At 45.0% G+C, this 24,485-nt stretch overlaps 1 protein-coding gene across 1 annotated transcript in view; it reads right to left on the bottom strand.

Moving 5' to 3' along the window:
- Positions 1–24,485, bottom strand: part of LOC145346911 (anion exchange protein 2-like) — a 271,460-nt gene that overhangs the window by 225,488 nt on the left and 21,487 nt on the right. The window contains 1 exon segment of the mRNA XM_080194791.1: positions 7,801–7,949. The gene's annotated coding sequence lies outside the window, so the exon portion shown is untranslated.

Below are 24,485 nucleotides of genomic sequence, written 5' to 3'. Positions count from 1 at the left end.
CACCAATGCCCTATACAGCTGCAGCAAGACCTCCCTACTTTTATATTTAACACCCTACCCCCAACTCCAAGTCCCCTGACCTTCTGCAATAACCTCTTATGAGGTACTTTGTCAATAGCACTGCTGCCTCAGTGCGCCAGGGACCCGGATTCGACTCCCGGCTTGGATCACTGTCTGTGTGGAGTCTGCATGTTCTCCCCCCTGGGTTTCCACTGGATGCTCCGGTTTCCGCCCACAGTCTGAAAGACAGGCTGGTTAGGGTGCATTGGCCGTGTTAAATTCCCTCACAGTGTACCCGAGTGCCAGAGTGTGGCGACTAAGAGATTTACACAGTAACTTCATTCGGTGTTAATGTAAGCTTTACTTGTGACACTAATAAATGAACTTTAAATAATTCACGTTAATATTTTTTGCACTTTCCCCAGTGCCTCTATTTCCTTTTCATTAAATGAACCAAAACTGCGCATTGTAATTCCGAGGTTCAATACAGGCTTTACAATCATTTCTCCAGAAATGAATTTTTGTGCCTGGTTTGCTATTTATTACCCAGCATCATTTCTTTTGGTAATTTGTACATCTTCACTGCCAGATCCTTTTGTTCCGCAACTGTTTTCACTTCTGACTTTCTGGCCTTCCAAATTCTTCTATCACCTCTAACTTACCTCGATTGAAATTAATTTACTAATTACATAACCATTATGCAAGTTTATTAATGACTTTCTCTATTTGACCACAGTCTGTCTCTGCATTAAAGGCACCTCCCAATTTGATATCCTCCACAGCTTTAGAAATTGCATTGCTGATTTCTGACTCTGAAACATTTGTGTAAATGATGATAAATAGCAGCCCCTACATTAATCCCTGCGGGAAATCACTTTCCACTGCTAGGAACAATACAAAGATTTAATTCATATTTTGTAACTGTATGTCAAGAAAGGTGTAACCGAGGTGTAGTTTCATTTCGAGGTTCTCTGAGAGTTGTGTGTCAGCAGGTCTGAGACCCTGTTTGCTACATGCATTTTTATTGAGCTTTTACAACTTGGGAAGTTAAGAGCGCGGTTATCAAGGAGTTCTGAGTTTTTTTAAGCCGAATCAAAGAATTGTTGCAGCACAAAAGGAAGCCATGTGTCTGCACTGGCTCTCTAAATCACAACTTGATGCCATTCCAGACCCACAGAAATGCCCCCGATGTGGTCTCACAAACCGCTCAGTTCCGGGGCAAATCAGGATGGGCAATAACTGCTGTTCCAGCCAGCGACGCTCACATCCCATGGATCGATAAAAAAAGGGGCTTCAAGGTGATTTAGAAAAACTGAGTGAGTGGGCAAATACACAGCAGATATGGTATAATGTGGATAAATGTGAAGTTATCCACTTTGGACAGAGAACCAGAATGGCAAAGCCTTATTAAAATGAATTGGGAAATGTGGACAAATAAAGGGAGCTGGGTGTCCTAGTACACCAAACACTGAAAGCAAACATGCAGGTACAGCAAGCAGTTAGGAAGGCAAATAGTATGTTGGCCTTCATTGCAGGAGGACTTGTACAGGAACAAGGATGTCTGTCTTACTGTGGGCCTTGGTAAAACCACACACAGAGTATTACGTGTGGTTCTGGTCTCCTTATCTACGAAAGGTAGTGCTTATCTACAGAGGAAGTGCAGTGAACGTTCACCATACTGACTCATGGGATGGCAACGTTAAAAGGAGAGATAGAGTCATAGAGATTTACAGCATGGAAACAGGCCCTTCGGCCCAACTTGTCCATGCTGCCCTTTCTTTTTGTAAAACCCTAAACTAATCCCAATTGCCCACATTTGGCCCATATCCCTCTATACCCATCTTACCCATGTAACTATCTAAATGCTTTTTAAAAGACAAAATTGTACCCGCCTCTACTACTATCTCTGGCAGCTTGTTCCAGACACTCAGCACCCTCTGTGAGAAAAAATTGCCCCTCTGGACACTTTTGTATTGCACCCCTCTCACCTTAAACCTATGCCCTCTAGTTTTAGATTCCCCTACATTTGGGAAAAGATATTGACGATCTAGTTGATCCTCATTATTTTATAGACATCTATAAGATTCATAGGACTCTCAAATCGGCCTCGCAGGTAGAGGATGTGGTTAAGAAGGCGTATGATGTACTGGCCTTCATCAATCGAGGGATTGAGTTTAGGAGTCAGGAGATAATGCTGCAGCTTTATAAGACCCTGGTCAGACCCCACTTGGAGTACCGTGCTCAGTTCTGGTCGCCTCATTACAGGAGGGATGTGGAGGCTATTGAAAGGGTGCAGAGGAGATTTACAAGGATGTTGCCTGGATTGGGTGGCATGCCTTATGAGGATAGGTTGAGGGAGCTCGGTCTTTTCTCCTTAGAGAGACAACAGATGAGAGATGACTTGATCGAGGTGTATAAGATGTTGAGAGGTATTGATCAGGTGGATTCTCAGAGGCTTTTCCACAGGACTGAAATGGCTGCCACAAGAGGACACAGATTTAGGGTGCTGGGGAGTAGGTACAGAGGAGATGTCAGGGGTAAGTTTTTCATTCAGAGGGTGGTGGGTGAGTGGAATGGCTGCCGTCAGTGGTGGTGGAGGCAAATTCGATAGGGTCTTTTAAGAGACTTCTGGATGAGTACATGGGACTTAATAGGATTGAGGGTTATAGGTAAGCCTAGTAGGTAGAGACAAGATCGGTGCAACTTGTGGGCCAAAGGGCCTGTTTGTGCTGTAGTTTTTCTATGTTCTATGTTCCATCACCCCCTCAACCTTCTCCGCTCCAGAGAAGAAAGTCCCAGTCTGTCCAGCTTCTCCTTATAACTCAATCCATCAAGTCCCGGTGACATCCTGGTAAATCTTTTCTGCACTCTTTCTAGTTTAATAAGATCCTTTCTATAATAGGGAGACCAGGATTGCACACAGTATTCAAAGTGTGGCTTTACCAATGTCTTGTGGAACTTCAATAAGACGTCCCAACTCCTGTATTCAATGTTCTGACCGATGAACCCAAGCATGCCGAATGCCTTCTTCACCACTCTGTCCACCTGTGACTCCACTTTCAAGCAGCTATGAACATGTATCCCTAGATCTCTTTGTTCTGTAACTCTTTCTAATGCCCTACCATTAACTGAGTAAGTCCTGCTCTGGTTCAATTTACCAAAATGCGTCATTTCACGTTTATCTAAATTAAACTCCATCTGCCATTCGTCAGCCCACAGGCCCAATTGATCAAGATCCCGTTGCAATTGGAGATAACTTTCTTCACTGTCCACTATGCCACCAATCTTGGCGTCATCTGCAAACTTACTAACCATGCCTCCTATATTCTCATCCAAATCATTAATATAAATGACAAATAACAGTGGGCCCAGCACTGAACCCTGAGGCACACCGCTGGTCACAGGCCTCCAGTTTGAAAAACAACCCTCTACAACCACCCTCTGGCTTCTGTCAAAAAGCCAATTTTGTATCCATTTCGATACCTCACCCTGAATCCTGTGAGATTTAACCTCATGCAACAACCTACCATGCGGTATCTTGTCAAAGGCCTTGCTAAAGTCTGTGTAGACAACATCAACTGCACTGCCCTTATCTATCTTCTTGGTTACCCCTTCAAAAAACTCAATCAAATTTGTGAGACATGATTTTCCACTCACAAAGCCATGTTGACTGTCCCTAATCAGTCCATGCATCTCTAAATGCCTGTAGATCCTGTCTCTCAAAATATCTTCCAACAATTTACCCACCGCAGATGTGAGGCTCACTGGTCTGTAGTTCCCAGGCTTTTCCCTGCAGCCTTTTTAAACAAAGGCACAACATTTACCACTCTCCAATCATCAGGCACCTCACCTGTGACTATCGATGATTCAAATAGCTCTGCCCGGGGATCCACAACTTCCTCCCTAGCTTCCCACGGTGTCCTGGGATACACTTCATCAGGTCCCAGGGATTTATCCACCTTGATGCGTTTTAAGACTTCCAGCACCTCCTTCTCTGTAATACGTACACGCCTCAAGACATCACTATTTATTTCCCCAAGTTCCCTAACATCCATGCTTTTCTCAACATAAATAATGAGAAATATTCATTTAGGATCTCACCCATCTCTTGTGAATCCGCTCATAGATACCCTGTTGATCCTTAAGAGGTCCTACTCTCTCCCTAGTTACTCTTTTGCCCTTTATGCATTTGTAGAAGCTTTTTGAATTCTCCTTTGCTTATCTGCCAAAACAGACATGGGGTTGACTGGGCCTGTACTCACTGGAATTTATGAGGGGGATCTAACTGAAACATATGAAATTCTGACAGGGCCGGACAGACTGGATGCAGGGATGCTGTTTCCTCTGGCTGAGGTGGGATGTCTAGAATGAAGGGTCACAGTCTCAGGGTACAGGGTAGGCCACTCACAGCTGAGAGGAGGAGATTTTCATTCAGAGGCTGGTGAACCTGTGGAATTCTGTCCCACAGAAGGATGTGCAGGCCAAGCCATTGAATATATTTAAAGAGAAAATAGATTGATTTCTAGACTCTAGAGTATGGGGAGAGAGTGGGAATGTTGTGTTGAGGCCAATGATCATAATGAATGGTGGAACAGGCCTAAAGGGCTGAATGGCCTACTCAAAGAACAAAGAAAATTACAGCACAGGAACAGGCCCTTCAGCCCTCCAAACCTGCACCAACCATGCTGCCCGACTGAACTAAAACCCCATACCCTTCTGAGGACCATATCCCTCTATTCCTATCCTATTCCTGCTCACATTTACTGTGTTTCATTTGTGCAGTAGGCAAAACTTTTTTTTGACGGTAACATCCAGTTAGTGGAGAATATCAGTTATGTTGTTACTATAAAGCAGGAACATGAAATAGCTAGCTTTAACTGTTAATGAAATGAAAAAACATTTCATTATGGACTAGTTTGTTCCTAGCTTTTGCAGAATATAGCTTCCTGAACTCTATCGATCATCTTTACAAATATTACTGCAGTTCCATATCTTTTGGAAACACTTTTTCAATCTATTTTCCCTGGTTCCACACTCCTTGTTTTAAAACAAAACTATTTTTAGGCAATTTATTACTTTGGTCTCTGAATTACTTAGGTCTTTCTCAATTATTATTTTCAACATCACATTGTGATCACTATTGCCTAGATCTTTCCTTATGCTTACTTCTCTGATCTGCTCTTGATCATTATTAAATCTGACAGTAATTGTCTTCTTATACACACTGAGAAAGAATGGAATTCCATACACACCACAGGGCGGCATGATGGCACAGTGGTTAGCACTGCTGCCTCACAGTGCCAGGGACCCGGGCTGAATTCCGGCCTTGGGTCACTGTCCGTGTGGAGTTTGCACATTCTCCCAGTGTCTGCATGGGTTTCCTCCGGGTGCTCCAGTTTCCTCCCACACTCCAAAGATGCGTGGATTAGGTTGATTAGTCATGCTAAATTAAATCTTGTGTCAGGATAAATATGAGGGGTTATGGGAATAGGGCATAGGTGGGATTGTGATCGGTGCAGACTTGATGGTCTCCTTCTGCACTGTAGGGATTCTATGAAAAACTCAATTCCCTGTTTCCTTCTCACAATCTTTTCTTGCCAGTTCATTTTGGGGTAGTGAAAAATCTCCCACGATCATTTTTCAATGTTTTTAGTACCTTCACAGGTTAGCCAACTTACTCCTTTCTCCATTTTCCTCCCACTATTAGGTACACCTCTTCCGATCCTTTGAATCAATCCAGATTAATGATGTCTCTATTAGAACGTTAGTCATGTCCCTTTCTTCTTTGCCATTGTATTGGCTCTAATTGGTACAACTACCTCATTCCCTGTTCAGTTATTCTAAAACAGGGCAGTGGTTGGGGGGCCATTCTGTCTGTGTAATACCCTGCTAGAGGCACTGGAAAATATGTGAGGTTTTGGTTCACAAGGAAACCTAAATTAACTAACTGAAGAACAGTTTTACTTTAGCCCAGACTCTTTAATATTGTATCGATACATGGAATTCTAGTGTACACAGTACAAGAACACTGCAGGTCCCCTGGGGATAGACACGACTGTTCACTGTTGTAAATTTATTGATCCCTCTGTTCCTGGGATGATCCAAATTTAATGTCAGAGGTCAACCACTGCAGAACCAAAAAAAAACCGTTCCGGCAAACATCATCCCTGCTTTTACTGAACGGCTCACAAGCCGAGAAACTTCAGCAGCAATGCTGGTTGACACATGAATGTTGGCCAGGGCTTCAAAGAGAACTTCCCAGTTCTTCTTTGAAAAGTGCCGCTACATCTATTACATCCTGGACAGAGAGATGGCTCCTCAATATAACGTTTCACTCAATGGTGAATGGGAGCCCAAACTGACTGTCCAATGCACAGGGAGGATCTACAGCTCCTACAGTGCTGGGAGCAGAGTGAATCTCTGGTTCCACCTTCAAGAATAGAAGATGCTGAGTATCCCTAACAGACCAATCAATTATAGCGCATCCAGCAACCCTCCTTCAAGACCTGAAGACTGCGTTTTCATAAATTCATAAGATATAGGGGCAGAATCGAGCCATTCAGCCCATCAAGTCTGCTCCGCCGTTCAATCATGGCTCATGTGCACCTCATCTTCATTTTCCTGCCTTCTCCCAATAACCCTTAAACCCATTAACAATTTAAAATGTCAACCTCTTACATTTGCATTTACTCACTGTCCCAGCATCCACCGCACTTTGGGGTAGCAAATTCCAGGCTCACAACCTTTGAGTGAAGTAGTTTCTCCTCAACTCTGATTTAAATTTGTTACCCCTTATCCTAAGACTGTGACCTCTCATCCTAGAATGCCCCACAAGAGGAAGCATCTGCTCCATCTCTACTTTATCCATACCTTTTATCACCTTGTATACCTCAATTTGATTGCCTTCACTCTTCGAAATTCCAGAGAATATCGGCCTAAACTGTTCAATCTCTCTTCATACCACAAATCCATCATGCAAACCAGCCTCCCATCCACTAACTCTATCTACATTTTCTGCTGTCTCAGCAAAGCAACCACCATAATTCAGGACCCCATGCACCCTGGACATTCTCTCTTCCATCTTCTTTCTTCAGGAAAAAGATATGAAAGTCTGAGGTCACATACCAACCAGCTTCTTCCCTGCTGCTGTCAGACTTTTATATGGATTTACCTCGCATTAAGTTGATCTTTCTCTACGCCCTAGCTGTGTCTGTAACACTACATTCTGCGTATGTTTTGTCTGTATAGTGCACATGAAACGATACTTTTCACTGTATGTTAATACATAACAATTTTAATCAAATCAAACCAAAAACCCCCCAACTCTGGAATCTAATGAAGCTCCTCTGAACTGCCTCCAAAGCCACTACATCTTTCCTCAAATACAGGACCCAAACTGTGCACAATACTTCAGGTGTGGCCTCACCTATGCCTTGTATAGTTGCAACAACACTTCCTCACCGTTATATCTGATTCCTTTAGCTCTAAATGCCAACATTCCATTTGCTTTCTTTATTGTTTGCTGTACCTCCGTGCTGGTTTTCTCTTTTTTCCCCCACAGATGCATGCTTTATATTTTTAATTCTTACTCCGGGACAGAAACCCTGGCTGAGGTGAACCCCAACCTGCGCCCCATTAACCAACAACATCACATATCCCCACCATTTACCCAGCAAAGGTCAGCTGAACCAATACAGACAGGGATGGAATATGGAACTATAGGGCTCCTTTAGCACAGAGATGCTTAATTATCTGTAACCATGGTCCCCCAAAAAAGCACCAATATTTAGCACAGCTCACCTCTAGTTCATGAGTTAGCCTCAAGTCTTTCACCAACAGTAACTTCACTTTCGATTTCCTGCAAAATGACGCAAACACACATCCCACGTGTCGACTGGGAAATGACAAGGTTGGTGAATTAGTGACTCCGTGATTTATTGTGACTCTATCTGGAAAGACAATATTCAAAATCTCAGAATAATTCATAAAACAACATTAGTAACAAACACCAAAATTAATCTTCAATGGAGGTCAAACTCGCACATTCACCAGAATGATACGAGACTTAAAGGGTTAAATCAGATTGCATAAACAATTTCCTCGCGTGTATAACATTATACTGCTTATACAGCACTGCTGCCTGGCAGCGCCAGGGATCCGGGTTCAATTCCCGGTTTGGGTCACTGTCTGTGTTGAGTTTGCACATTCTGTGTCTGCACATGTTTCCTCTGGGTGCACCGGTTTCCTCCCACAGTCTGAAAGATGAGCTGGTTAGGTGCATTGGCCGTACTAAATTCTCCCTCAGTGTACCCGAACAGGCACTGGAGTGTGGCAACTAGGTGATTTTCACACTAACTTCATTGCAGTGTTAATGTAAGCCTACTTGTTGCAACAATAATAAAACTTTAAACTTTAACTTCAAAAAACTATAAAACCTTATTAAGGGTGGTCTAACTGAGGTGTTGAAGATGATGAAAGGATTTGATTGTGTAAATAGATGTGGTATAGCACCCTGAAAGGATTGAATACAACATTCAAACACTCGAGATCAGGGCACTGAATTTGATAATCAGCCATGATCAAAATGAATAGCAGAGTAGACTCAAAGGGCTGAATGGCCTACTCTTGTGTTTCTATGATTCTCTCCTTGGCACTGGTTAAAATTAACTCTAGCCTCTAAAACTATTGCAGTATTCAGCAGGAAAAGAAGTTGCCCAACTATAGATAACAAAAGAAGTTAAGGATAGTATTAGATCCAAAGAGGAGTCATATTAAGTTTCTGGAAATGAAGTACCTGAGGATTGGGAGCAACTCAAAATCCAGCAAAAGAAGATAAAGAGATTGATTCAGAGGGGAAAAATAGAGTGTGAGAGTAAACCTGCAAGTAACATAAAGGCAGACTGCAAAAACGTCAAGAAATATATTTTAAAAAATTACTGAAGCCACATGTAGATCCCTTCGGGTGTACGGGGTGTCAGGGAGGGGTAGTACCTCTGGTGGGGGAACATGTCACATACTTTTCAGGGTGGTTTGTCCATCCTTTGTCCCCACCTGGCACTCAGCTCTCACCTGTGGCTCCCTGTTTGCATGCGACAGCGGCCATACCCTGGGCAACAGCTTCGACAAGGCGGTTAAACCAGGTGAGGGTAGCCGAAGGGTCTCAACCCTCGGTGAGATAGGGAGATGTCTATCCCAGCATGTGAAGACAGAATCCCGCGGATTGAGAGGACGAGACCAATGGAAGGTCCAACCATCAAGAAGGCGGTCCCTGCAAGTGTCGTGGAACGCGAAGAACAGGACAAGACACAGAAGACGTCCTGGTCATCCACTGCACCTAGTCCCACCTTCAGCCGTCTTGACTCTTGTCTTGCCACTGGATCTAGATGGGAATTGGGAAGAGAGAGTGAGGCTGACGCTGCGCAACTCTCCCTCACTTCAATCCAAATCAAGCGCTAGTCTCAACACCATCATCATCTTCATCGTCAGTGTCCTGTTCAACCCTTGAAGTCCTGTGGTGATGGGCGAACGATGAAGCAGCAAGTGTGGATACACTGGGAGCTGTAGTCAGGGACCTGCACACAGGCGGCTCAGGTCTAATGGCCATTTTCTGCTGACCGAAGCAGCAGTGGAACTTGGCATCTACCTGGGCGACTGAGCAGTCCTCTTCAGGAACACACTGCTCACCTCCTTAGAATGAGGAAGGGGCGAGAAAAGGTGCACATTGCCTGCTTCACTACACCCTGGCCAGTTTACCACGGCTGGCGAGGATCCCATTGTGCAGTTGAACAAACAAAGAAAAAAACACAAGGTGACACTGCTCACCATTGGCACTTGGAATGTGCGCACGCTTTTGGACAACCCTACAGCAGACAGACCAGAGAGCTTGCAAGATACAACATTGACATTACAGCCCTGAGTGAAACTCGTCTTGCCAACGTAGGTCAGTTGACTGAAACTGGAAGTGGATACACTTTATTCTGGAGCGGTCACGGCAGAGATGAGCATCGTGATGCTGGAATTGGATTCGCCGTCAGGAGTCACCTTGTTTGGAAACTTGATAGTCTACCCAAGGGTGTGAATGACCGGTTTACGACATTACAGCTTCCGCTACAGAACAGACGTCAAGCCACCCTGATCAGCGCCTATGCCTCCACAATGAACAACCCAGACGAGATGAAAGACAACTTCTACGAAGAACTAGACGCTTTATTATCAGCTGTGAGCAGCACTGTCAAGCTGATCTTGCTTGGCGATTTCAATGCAAGAGTAGGGTGTGGCTCTGCAATCTGGCAGGGAGTGGGCAAGTGTAACAGTAACGGCCTACTCTTAATGAAGACCTGTGCAGCACACGACCTCCTCATCATCAGTACAACCTTCCATCTGCCTACCCGTAACAAGACCTCCTGGATGCACCCCTGCTCTAAGCATTGGCATCTTATCGACTATGTCATTGTCAGGAGAAAAGACAGGCAGGATATCAGAGTGACCAAGACCATGTGTGGTGCTGACTGCTGGACAGATCACAGGCTCATTGTCTCCGAAATGAGGCTCCGCATCAGACCCATGAGGCGACCAGAAGGAAGAAGGTTATGAAAAGAATCAATGCTAAAGAACCCCGGCATAGCTTCAGCACTGGCTTAAGACTTAGAAATCAAGCTTGCTGACCTACACCTTGCAGGCAGCGCTGAGGACGGCTGGCAACACTTCAGGGATGCTGTCCATTCATCTGCACTGAAGATGCTCGGGCCCTCCACCTGCAAGCAGCATGATTGGTTTGATGAGGATGATGAGGAGATACAGGCTCTACTTGTTGAAAAGCACTGTCTTCATCGGGCTTGTCAGAACGACCCATCATCAGCTGCTAAGGAAAATGCTTTTACCAGTGCTCGCAGGACAGTCCAGAATAAACTGCATAAAATGCAGGATGCCTGGCTGAGCGCCAAGGCAGATAAAAAAAACAGGAATATGCTGACAGAAACGACTTGAAACGGTTTTATGAAGCCTTCAACACTCTCCACGGACCTCAATCTCTCGGGAGTTCCCCCCTCCTGAGTACAGATGGTACAACTCTGATTACAGAGAGGGCTCAGATCCTGCAGAGATGGGCTGAACACTTTGAAGCCATCCTCAACCGATCGTCTTCTATTAACAATGAGGCAATAGACAGGACTCCCCAGGTCGATATCAACAGCACCACGGATGACCCATCGGTAGTAGCCGAAGTCACGAAAGCTGTCAGCCAGCTATTCCAGTGGCAAAGCTCCAGGGGCAGATGCCATACCCGCAGAGATCTACAAATCTGCTTGTCCTGTACTTATCGTGAAGCTAACCGAGTTGTTCTAGTCCTTTCGGAAGCAAGGATCCATTCCTCAGGGACTTAAAGATGCTCCCATTGTACACCTCTACAAGAGGAAGGGCAATCGGCAAGTATGAGACAACCACTGAGGAATCTTGCTGCTCTCCATCACAGGAAAAACCCTCGCAAGAGTCCTGCTAAATCGTCTGGTCACTCATCTGGAGCTGGGCCTGCTTCCAGAGTCACAGTGTGGCTTCTGCAAAGATCATGGGACTATTGACATGATTTTTGCTGCGCGCGAACTTCAGGAGAAGTGTCAGGAGCAGAATCGCGAGCTCTACACAACCTTTGTTAACCTCGCGAAAGCCTTTGACACTGTCAGCTGACAAGGCCTGTGGAGGATCATGTCAAAGTTCGGCTGCCCCCCCCAAATTCATTCTGATGGTACACCAGTTCCATGATGGCCAGAGCACTGGGTGGCGGAGAATCCTCTGAGGCATTCCCAGTCACCAATGGTGTCAAACAGGGCTGTGTGCTCACACCCACACTGTTCAGCATGATGTTTACTGCCATGCTGAATGATGCCTTCCAGTACAGTGTTGCTGAATCAGCCTCAAGTACAGAGTGGATGGGAAGCTCTTCAACCTGAGGAGGTTTCAAGCTATTACCAAAGTGAGAGAGACTGTTCTGAGAGATTTCCTCTTTGCCAATGACTGCACCCTGTATACTGGCTCAGAGCCAGAGATGCAAGTCAGTATGGACAAATTTTCCACGGCTTGTGACAACTTTGGACTCACCATTAACATTAAAAAGACTGAGGTCGTGCACCAGCTTGCTCCTCATGCACTGTACACAGAACCCATAATCACAATCAAGGGCAGAAACTACAGGCAGTGGACCAGTTCACTTATCTTGGCAGCACCCTCTCCCAAGCAGTGACTATTGATATCGAAGTTAACTGCAGAATAGCACAGGCAAGTTCTGCTTTTGGTAGACTGCGCTCCACTGTATGGGAACGTCGAGGAATCAGCCCAGCAACAAAACTGAAGGTCTACAGCGCCGTGGTACTCACTACCCTCCTGTATGCCTGTGAAATGTGGACTGTGTATCGGAGGCATGCAAGACAGCTCAATCATTTCCACGTGACTTGGCTTTGTAGAATATTACGCATCAGATGGCAAGACAAAGTACCAGACACTGAAGTTCTCTCTGGGGTAAGTCTACCATCAGTCCACACACCGCTGATGAGAGCGCAGACCTGGTGGGCAGGTCATGTCATCCGTATGCCAGATGAGCACATACCCAAGCAGCTCCTTTTGGGGAACTCTCTGCTGGAAGACGTTTGCATGGAGGGCAGAAGAAACGTTACAAAGACACACTCAAAGCCTCCCTGAAGTCGCCTGACATAGACACGACCACCTGGGAAACGCTGGCACAAAACCGCCCTACCTGGTGCTGCCTCATCCACAAGGGCTGTCAAGCTCACAAAGCAAGGTGTATTGCTGAAGCACAACTTAAGCACAGCTGCGCAAGTCCAGAGCCACCAGTGCAACAACTACAGTGTCTACACAAGTCTGTCCAATATGGGCCAGGACATTCCATGCCCGAATTGGCCTGATCAGTCAACTTGAGACACATCGCATCCAGCCTCAAAATGACTAATGGTGTCGTGGTCCTTATCGACGACTATGGACGAACAAACAGACAGATTCCTTACAGGAAACAGAATTGATGATGGAGAACAAGGAAATGCCACAGCAATTAAACAACTACTCGAGTCTCATCTTCACAGAGGAAGAGACAGAAATGCGAGGGAATCCAGCATCTAGTGAGAAGGAGAAATTGAAAGAAATTGGTATTACTAAAAAAGAAAGTAACTGGAAAGCTGATAAATCCCTAGGGCCTGGTAATCTATACTTCAGAATACTAAAGGAGGCGACCATGGAAATAGTGGATGTGCTGTATTCTTCCAAAATTCTGCAGATTCTGGAACAGTCCCAGCAGATTAGAGAGTGGCAAATGTAAACCCCCTAATTAAAAAAGGAGGGAAGGAGAAAACAGGAATTACCGACCAGTTAGCCTAACATCAGTTGCAGGAAACATGCTAGAGTCTGTTATAAAGGTGATGATAATGGGATTAAACAGTGTCAACATGGATTTAAAAAAGGAAAATTATGTTTGACAAACCTGTTTTTTGAGGATATAACTATCAGAACAGATAACAGAGAAGCAGTGGATGTGGTGCACTTGGATTTTTCAAGGTGTGATTGTGATTGGGGTAATATGGATTGAGAATTGGCTAATGGGCAGGAATCAGAGATTAGGAATAAATGGCTCTTATACAAAATGACAGGCAGCGGACTGTGGGGTTCCACAGGGATCAATGCTTGAGCCTCAGCTGTTTACAATACAAAACGAAGATGTCAATGAGGGAACTAAATGTAATATTTCCATGTGCTTTTTTAATTATTTATTTATGGGGTGTGGTTGTCACTGGCTGGATCAGCACTTATTGCCCATCCTTAACTGTCCTTGAAGTGGTGGTGGTGAGCTGCCTTCTTGAACCGCTACAGTCCCAAGGTGTAATTACACCCATAGTGCTATTAGGGAGAGATAAAACAAAACTAGGTGGGAATATGAGTGATTGGGGGATGTAAAGCGGCTTCAGAGTGAGTTAGACAAATCAAGTGAGTGAGCAAATACATGGCAGTTGTAGTATAATGACAATAAATGTGAGGTTAATCACTTGGGTAGGAAAAACAGAATGGCTGACTTATTTAAATGGTGATTGTGAAATGTTGATGTACAAAGAGGCCTTGTACCCTCTGACAGTGCGGCGCTCCCTCAGCACTGACCCTCTGACAGTGCAGCGCTCCCTCAGCACTGACCCTCTGACAGTGCGGCGCTCCCTCAGCACTGACCCTGACAGTGCGGCGCTCCCGCAGCAGTGACCCTGACAGTGCGGCGCTCCCTCAGCACTGACCCTCTGACAGTGCGGCGCTCCCTCAGCACTGACCCTCTGACAGTGCGGCGCTCCCTCAGCACTGACCCTCTGACAGTGCGGCACTCCCTCAGCACTGACCCTCTGACAGTGCGGCGCTCCCTCAGCACTGACCCTCTGACAGTGCGGCACTCCCTCAGTACTGATCCTCTGACAGTGCGGCACTCCCTCAGCACTGACCCTCTGACAGTACAGTACAACATCCCTCGCATTGACGCTCTGACCATACAGCACTCCCTCACTACTGACCCTTCAAAGGTGCAGAACTCCTTCAGTACTGTCCCTCCAGAAGTACAGCATTCCTTCAATCCTTCCTCTCTGACTCAATATTACACTACATCATCCAAGATAATATCTAGAATCTATTGAGTTGGATTTGTATCCACACTGTTCTGATTCTCATAATTAATACAAAATACTGCAGACGCTGGAAATCAGAAATAGCGCTCGAAAAACTGAATCGAAGCCTATAAGATCCTGAGGAGTATCGACAGGGTGGGTGTAGAGAGAATATCTCCTCTTGTGGGAGAATCTAGAACTAGGAATCACCTCCTGTTCAAATGTAAGGGGTCGCCCATTTAAAATGGAAATGAGACACAATTGTTCCTCTACGCGATGTGTGTCTTTAAAACTCTCTTGATGAAAAGCGGTGCAAGCAGAATATTTTTAAGACAGAAATGGATAAATTCTCGATAAACAAGGGGGTGATAGGTTATCGGAGTAGACAGGATGCAGATTTGAGATTACTTTCAGATCAGCCACGATCTTATGAAATGGTGCAGCCGGCTCGAGGAGCTGAATGGCCTCCTCTTTTTTTTGTATGCCTGGCAGCATCTGTGGCGGAGAAACAGTGTTAACGTTTTGAGTCTGACATGACTCTTTTGAAGAAGTTTCAAGGAAGAGTCATATTGGACTTAAACTTTAGCTCTATTTCACTTTCCAAAGGTTCTGTCTGAGCAGCAGAGTTTTCCCTTGACTGAAGAGAAAAGTCAGAGCCAATCCCAGGAGGAGGACTGAGAGGAAATGAGGAAATCAAGTTCTAAAGTGGCTGAACCAAATGAACCAAGGAGCAATCCTGCCAACTCACTCTTCCTGCACCTTCCAGCTCCAAACTCAACAACCAGTTCCAAAGTAATTCAGTGGAGATGGTTTATTTCACTAGCTTTGTACACCTCTATAACCAGCAGCAGAACAGATATTTCCTGCTCTCACCTCTCTTCACCCAAGAGGTTACACTGCATTTGAACTTGAATGGCTCATAGGAACGAAAGGCGACCACTTTGCCCCTTGGGCCTGGTCTGTCCATCCAACAAAATCATTGTGATCTAAATCCACATATCCAATCTCACTTTTCCTTGATACATTTGGCTCACAAAAATCTCGTGATCTCAGAGGGGGAGAAACTGCTCCCATTAGTGGAAGGATCAAGAATGAGAGGGGATAGATTTAAAGTGACTGGCAAAAGAAACCACACGAGAAAAGCCTTTTCCGCAGCGAGTGGTCAGGATCTGAAACATGCTGCCTGAGAGGATGGGTGAGGCAGCTTCAATCAGAGCTTTCAAAAGAGAAATGGATAATTATTTGAAGAGGAATAACTTGCAGAGCTGCAGAGAAAAGGCATGAGGGTCTAAGTGAGTTCCTCTTTCACAGAGCTGGTACATTCACAATGGGTCAAATGATCTACTCTGTGCTGTAATCCTTCAATGATTACAAATAGATTGTCATTTTATCACTGTCACTAAATCAAAATCCTGGAACACACTAACAGCACTCTGGATGTACCTTCACCATACGGACTGCGACAATTCACCATCTGTGTCATAAAACCCCAGAGATTAACAAAATCCCTCAAAATCATTCAAGAAAAAACTGGGTTCCAAAATAGCTGTTTAAATTGATGTCCCTCTGGATCAAGCTGCCAGAGGTAGTAGTAGAGGCGGGTACAATCTTGTCTCTTAAAAAGCGTATAGACAGTTACATGGGTAAGATGGCCATAGAGGGATATGGGCTAAACATAGGCAATTGGGACGAGCTTAGGGGTTAGAAAAAGGGGCAGCATAGACAAGTTGGGCCAAATGGCCTGTTTCCATACTGTAAGCCTTATGATTCTATGACCCTTCAGTTCTATTCTTTCACTAAAACATTGTGGGTTCACTTTTCCAAATCTTCCACTATCTTCTATCCTTATACAAGATCACCTCTCACACGCCTCTGTACAAAGATATAATGTCCCAAGCTGGAGAATTCCGGAGCTTGCAAGAGCTGGACGGAGAGCTCCCACTGGTGAAAGCAAAGGGACAGAAGCATCTTAAAGACCACCCCAAAACATGAGAGGCCAAGCTATTCAAAACCCATCGAGTGAGATCCCCCTTTTGCTGTGTGCTGAATTACTGATTCTCAGTCAGGATGCTACAACTGTTATAACATAGAACACTACAGCACAAATAGGGCCTTCAGCCCACAAGTTGCACTGATCACATCTATACCTACCAAGCCATAGAACTATCTGTAACTCCCAATGCCATTAGATCCCATATACTCATCCAGAAGTCTTTTAAAAGACCCCAGCAAGTTCGCCTCTACTACCTCCAACGGCAGCCGATTCCACTCACTCACCACCCTCTGAGTGAAAAACTTATCCCTGACATCTCCTCTGTACTTGCTTCCCAGCACCTTAAACCTGTGGCTGGTGCATGACTTCAGTCTTTTTAACGTTGATGGTGAGTTCAAAGTTGTCACAAGCTGTGGAAAATTTGTCCACAGACTTGCATCTCTGGCTCTGAGCCAGTATACAGGGTGCAGTCATCAGCAAAGAGGAAATCTCTCAGAACAGTCTCTTTCACTTTGGTAATAGAACATAGAACACTACAGCACAAACAGGCCCTTCGGCCCACTAGTTGCACCGATCACTTCTATACCTACCAAGCCATAGACCTATCTATAACCCCCAATCCCATTAGATCCCATATACTCATTCAGAAGTCTTTTAAAAGACCCCAGCGAGTTTGCCTCCACCACCACCGACAGCAGCTGATTCCATTTAGTAACACCCTCTGAGTGAAAAACTTACCCCTAACATCTCCTCTGTACTTGCTTCCCTGCACCTTAAATCTGTGTCCTCTCGTAGCGACCATTTCAGCCCTGGGAAATAGCCTCTGAGAATCCACCCTATCTATTCCTCTCAACATTTTATAAACCTCTATCAGGTCGCCTCTCAACCTTCGTCCCTCCAGGGAGAAGAGTCCCAGCTCCCTCAACCTATCTTCATAAGGCATGCCTCCCAATCCAGGCAAGACCACACCTAGAGTACTGTGCACAGTTTTGGCCACTTGCATTAGAAATAAATCAGAGAATGATTGCCGCGGTCACGGGATTATCTTATGAGGAAAGGTTGAGCAGGTTAGTCCTAAAACTATTCTATGCTACAGTATGCTAAAGCAAAAGTGTTCTATGTTCTATAAAGCTAATGGCGTTCAGATGATTAATATCGAAGATCCTGAGGGGCAGCTTCACAGGATGGATCCTGACGGATGTTTCCTCTTGTGGGGGAAACTTCCCTTCTCCTCCCAATCCCATCGAGCTATCACTGACTCCTGGCTTAGGTCAGGGTGCACCACAATCTCAAAATCAGGACCTCAGTGCGAAAGTCAGGTCTTGGTAACGAGAATACAAGACTGACAATTTCCAACAACAAATAAATAAAACCTCTGACAGAAGCAATGGGCAAATGACAAGAATATATTATTTGAGGTGGTTAATCAGTTTGGCAGAGATAAATCGGTTCCCCAATTTCAGAGGGATTAACTCCCCCATAAATGTCACTCTCTGCCTGGCCCTCAAGAGTTCTTGCAATGAATGTAAAACACCATAGCAAGCTCATCCCCAGTTACCCCAACCATATTAGGATTCACAGTCATGGATAGACCTGGAAGACACAGAGTTATGGAGTTAATGTGACAGAGAAGGAGGCCATATGGCCCAACAAATCCATGCTGGCCCACTGTAGAGTAATCCAGCCATTCCCCCACTCGATCCTAGCAGCTCTGTAAATTTATTTCCTTCAAATGCCTATCCAATATTCTTTTGAAATCATGTATTGTCTTTGTTTCCATCACATTCGTGGGCAGTTCATTGGCAGAGGGTTCCAGGTCATTATTACTCGCCTCCGCCTTCCCCTGCATCTCTCACCCAAAATCTTAAATCTACATCCCCCGAAGTCCATGTACCTCCAGCCAATGGAAACAGCTTTTCTTTATCTTCCTTATCTAAACCTGTCATCATCATGTTCACGACTATCAAATCTCCCCTGAGTTTCCTCTACTCCCAGGAGGACAACCCCAGCTTCTCCAGCTGAACCTGATGGTTAAAATCCCTCAACCCTGGAACCATTTGGGTAAGTCCCAATCTGCACCCTCTCAAGAACCTGCACGTTTTTCCTAGTATGGTCACCAGAACTAGACACAATTCTTCAATTGGGGCCTATCCAGAACATTACAGTTTTGTACTCAATGGGCCCGATTTTACAAACAATTTGCACCCATTTTTCGGGGCGGGGGGTGTCTGCTGCCACTCTGCAGGCGATCCCTCCCCCCCACCCACCCTGCGGATGATCTGTGTCAGAGAGCCATTCTCTCTGCTTTCTGCCTTTTTCTTCTTTCCCGACCCAGGCGCACTTTTTCAAATGTTTTTCGAACGGCGCACGCGCAGTTCAGAGCTCCGATCGTTGCAGCAGCACTAAGCCCTGCCCATAGCGTGGATTGGACTGGAGCTGGCTGAAAGCGTATGAGCGCGCTGCAAAGCGGATTTCAAGGTCGGATCTGTACTAAAACCAGATTTGGCACTTAGAACCAAAATGGTAAAACTGGGCCCAATGTGTCTATTTATGAATACAACGGTAGCCATGATGCAGAGGTGTCAGCGTTGGACTGGGGCGGGCTCAGAAAGAAGCCTCACAAACACCAAGTTAAAGTCCAACAGGTTTATTTGGAATCACAGGCTTTCAGAGCACGGCCCCTTCAGCAGGCTCATCTGATTCTCAACTACCCTCTGAACAAGGGCAACTGGGGATGGGTAATAGACGATGGCCAGCAGCAATGCCCATGTCCCACAAACGAATAAAAATATATTGCCTCTCCTTAACCTTTTCACCAAATGCATCACCTCATGTTGTGATTGTTCCATTAGGGATCAATCTGCAGAATAAGGATCACATGGCCAGGGGAACCAAAGAGTAGAGTGGGATCACTCTGGTAAGAATGGGTCTCTGTCCTCAGAGCCATCTCGAGAGCTGATTGCAGCCATGAGGCTACAAACCTGTGTATCGTTGAACCAGTAGATCAACCAGTTCTGTTTTCCCTAAACTGGTGAACGAGCACTTAGCGACGAAAGAACAACTCTCAGGCCATGAGTATCCAGTTTACATTGATGTTGAGTGAAGAAGTATATTTACCAAGATGCCCCTCTTTGGTTGGAGAGATCCATTTGCCTGCTTGGTGAGGAATCGGACACAAGAGTTACACAGTGTACAAAATGGCACCTTCCACTCATTGGGTCAGGAACTTGCAGTCAGCAATGGCTCCAAAACCAAAGGAGCAGCTGCTAGGTGGGGAACGAGTTCAGCCACAAATTAAAAAAAAAGTGATTTGGAACAGGCAAAGTTGGAAATGAAATGTTACGGATGTGGAGGTAACCACTTCCCGGAATCCTGCAGGAACAAGGAGGCTGGATGCTGTTTTTGTCAGAGGAGAGGCCACTTAAGGCATGGGTGCAGAGACAAGCCAAGTCTATCAAATAGCCGATTAAATAATACGTCACCAGTACATAACCTAGAAGAGCCTAGCACCAATGATTTAAATATTCACTCACTGTTTAATATAAAAGTTGGCAACATAACTGATTACTGCAGAGATCCATGTAGATGGAATGCCTCTTAAGAAGGAAGTTGACGCAGGGACATCAGCTATTGTGATATGTGATCATGTATATCAGTACCTGAGAGGAGGAGTGAAACCATTGACTGTGGCCAGTTAACAGCTCAGACTGGAAATGTGATAAAAATAGTGAGTACCGCAATGCGAGCTGTAAGTCAAGGGCAACACTTCATCCAACTGCCAGTAATCATAGTGACAGTCCAAGGACAAAACCTTCTCAGTCGCAACTGGCTTAAGGAAATCAAGTTAAATTGGACCAAAATTTCCCAAGTGTGGGAAGGAGGACTGCTCAAACTAATGAACAAATAAGAGAGCGTCTTCAAGGATAAATTAGGTAAAAGACGTGCAAGCCAAGGTTGATGCGGACCCAGCGGTGACCCCTTGATTCTTTAGGGAGACACCAGTACCATGTGCTTTCCGAGAGAAAATGGATGCAGAATTAAAGCGATTGGAACGACTGGGCATTACCCGGCCAGTGCTGTTCTTGGAATGGGCAGCACCCATAGTTCCTGCACTGAAACCAAACAAGGTCATCCCACATGTGGTGATTACAAGTAAAAAAAAATGGGTGTAATAACAAATCACCTGGCATCCAAACAGCTGGTGAAGCAACAACTACTTATTTACAAGAGGAAAAGACGATTTGATTTGATTTATTGTCTCATTTATTAACATAGTGAAAAGTATTGTTTCTTGCATACTATACAGGCAAAGCATACCGTTCTTGGAGGAGGAAAGCAGAGAGTGCAGAGTGTAGTGTTACAGTCATAGCCAGGGTGTAGAGAAAGGTCAACTTAAAGCGAGGTAAGTCCATTCAAAAGTCTGAGAGCCGCAGGGAAGAAGTTGTTCTTGAATCGGTTTTGTATCTTTTTCCTGATGGAAGAAGGTGGAAGAGAGAATGCCCGGAGTGGGTGGGGTCCTTGATTATGCTGGATGCTTTACCGAGGCAGCGGGAAGTGTAGACAGAATCAATGGATGGGAAGCTGGTTTGTGTCATGGATTGGGCTTCATTCATGACCTTTTGTAGTTTCTTGTGGTCTTGGGCAGAGCAGGAGCCCATACCAAGCTGTGATACAACCAGAAAGAATGCTTTCTATGAGGCATCTATAAAAGTTGGTGAGAGTCGTAGCTGACATGACAAAATTCCTTAGTCTTCTGAGAAAATAAAGGCGGTGGGCTTTCTTAACTGTAGTGTCATCATGGGGGGGCCAGGACAGGTTGTTGGTGATCTGGGCACATAAAAACTTGAAGCTTTTGGCCATTTCTATTTCATTCCCATTGATGTAGACAGGGGCATTTTCTCCTTTATGCTTCCTTAAATCGATGACAACCTCCTTCGTTTTGACATTGAGGGAGAGATTATTATCATCACGTCAGTTCACCAGATTGTCTATCTCATTCCTGTAATCTGTCACGTCATTGTTTGAGATCCAGCCCACTGCTGGTGGTGTCGTCAGCAAACTTAAAAATCGAGTTGGAGTGGAATTTGGTCACACAATGATAGGTATATAAGGAGTATGGTAGGGGGCTGAGAACACAGCCCTGTGGAGCCCCAGTGTTGAGGGTGATCAGGGAGAAGGTCTATCGCTTACCCTTACTGATTGTGGTCTGAGAGTTAGGAAGTTCAGGATCCAGTTGCAGAGGAAGGTGCTGAGGCCCACGCCATGGAGTTTGGAGATAAGTTTTGTGGGAATAATGGTGTTGAAGGCTGAGCTCTAGTCAATAAATAGGAGTCTGACATAGGTGTCTTTGTTATCTAGGTGTAGGGCCAGGGAGATGGCATCTGCTGTGGACCAGTTGCAGCAATAGGCAAATTGTAGTGGATCCAGGCATTCCTGAACTGACCAGGCTCTGTTGTTTCTACATTTATGCCTTAGGTGACCTCTTCTATAGCATCTGAAGCACTCCATATCCTGAACAAGAACACAAGAAATAGAAATAGGATTAGGCCACCAGGCCCTTCAAGCCTGGCCCTGCCATTCAATATGATCATGGCTGTTCTATGCCAGCCTCAACTCCTTTTTTGTGCCATTTCTCCATAGCCCTCTATTCCTCGAACTATCAAATATTTGTCCATTTCCACTTTGAATGCTTCTAACAATCCAGCCTCCACTACCCTTTGGGACAGACAATTCCAGAGATTCACCACTGCTGGCAAGAAGAAATTTCTATGCATCTGCAAAACTTTTCTGGGGCATGGTTATCCCACATCAGAAACATTCATCCAAATTTCTTGTTTGATTGGAAGGATGGCTTTTACCGCAGTTTTCCACCAGTCTCCCTTCCTTTCCTTGGACAGGCAGTCACAACTCCAGTGCTGTGTTGCAGCTGCTTGTTGCTGGTGGACTTCACCTTCAGGTGTGCTTTGCAATTCTTGCACTTTCCTCAGGCAAAGCTATTTTAACAGCATTTTTTAAGCTAAGCTTTGACTCTACGAGCAATTACTTTTTGATAGCTGCATTATTTATCCCACGTACCAGACTCTCCCTTAGCAGATCATTCAGGGATGTTCCAAACTTGCAGTTTCCTTAATCTGGCCATGAAATCCACAGTGGATTGTCCAAGGATCTTTCCTGTTGAATTAAACTTGTATTTTTGGAGAGTGATAAAAGGGATTTGATGATAATCATTCCTGGCCAGCACTACGAGCTTGGTGAATGAATTTGAATCAGAAGTCTCTGGGTAAGTCAAACTTCTGATTACGCCATACGGCTGTGCTCTGTAAGCTGTCGGAGAGATAATCCTCTGCTCCTGCTTCTGCGCTATGCTGTTGACTCGAACAAAGTAACACATACTTTCTAGATATTAAATCCAATCTCCTTCAATCACACGAAATGGTTTGAGTTTGCCAAAAGCAAGCATGGTGATACCTTTTCAGACTGGAGTGAGAAGTGCCTTTTTCTGGGGTGTCATGTGGATGCACAAGAATTACACCCCATTGAAGGCAAGGCCAAGACCTTAAAGGAGACACCAAGCCCCCAAAATACATCTGAGCTCAAGTCATTTTTGGCAATGGTAAATTACAATGGGTGTTTATTTTTAAGTCAAACTTGTCATCGTTATTAGCTCCTTGCTTATTCTGCTAAAGAACTACCAGCATTGGTCTTGGAAGACATCCTAGATAGAAGCTTTCAGTCAGTAAAACAATTGCTGCAATCTTCAAATTTATTAGTACATTTTGACCCATCATAGGAACTGGTGTTGACCTGCAATGCCTCTCTGTATGGGGTTGGTGTGGTGTTATCCCATCAGATGGAAGATGGATCTGAAAGACCAATAGGCTATGAACCAAGAACTCTCTCAGAGGCAAAAAAAAGGCTACTTTCAAATTAAGGGAGAAGGATTACCAAGAAATTTCACTGGTACTTACAGGGTAGGCACTTTTACCAATGTTTCCAACCACAAGCCGCTCTTGGATGTTTTTAAAGAAGTCAGGGCTATTCCACCAATCGCTTCAGCAAGAATTCAAAACTTGGCATCAATTCCGTCCACCAATGAATATACTCCAGTACCACAGCAAACTGTAACAGCGATGAACGTTTTGGACATGTTGCCACCTTGGCAAAGCAAATCAGGTGCTGGGCCAGTCAGAATCCACTTCGCCCAAAGCGGGAGACAGATACTTACAGGTGGGGCCAGTGAGCCGGTTTTTGATGAAATGAAACCATTTGTTACCCGCAGGATGAACTGAGTTGCCAGCATGGCATCATACTCTAGGGAGCAAAAGAAGTCGTCCCTGTCCCAGGCAGAGAGCTGCTTCCAATGGAATTACACAATGCTCATTTGAACATCTGAAAGGTGAGGATGATCACCAGAAGTTGTGTGTGATGGCCTGGCATTGATGCCGACATCAAGAGTCTAGTCAAGCATTGTGAACAGGGACAACTGCAGCAATCATTACCTGCCGCAACCTCACTATACCTTTGGGAATAGTCTGGCCAGCCATTGAGTCCATTTGATTATATTGTTCCATTCATGGGCACAATGTATCTGCGCATTGGTGACGCGCATTCTTAACCGGAAGGACATTTTTAAGGTGAAGTCTCCGACATCGCCCGCTATCATTGAAAGATTACACCAATGTTCTTCCACCCAAGAAATGCCTGAAGTCACAGTGCCTAACAACGTCAGAGTGTCAAACTTCACCTCAATGGCAGAAAGCACACGAGATCTACACATAACCAACCAGCATCCAATGAACTAGCTGAGCAAGCCTTCCAAACTTTTAAGTCTGGCCTAAAGAAGCAGTCAAGAGGCA

This window comes from Carcharhinus amblyrhynchos, chromosome 8, assembly GCF_965287045.1.
Source record: "Carcharhinus amblyrhynchos chromosome 8, sCarAmb.v2.hapA, whole genome shotgun sequence".
Taxonomy (NCBI): domain Eukaryota; kingdom Metazoa; phylum Chordata; class Chondrichthyes; order Carcharhiniformes; family Carcharhinidae; genus Carcharhinus; species Carcharhinus amblyrhynchos.
The sequence above is the reverse complement of the archived record's forward strand: the minus strand, read 5'-3'. Positions and strand labels throughout refer to the sequence as shown.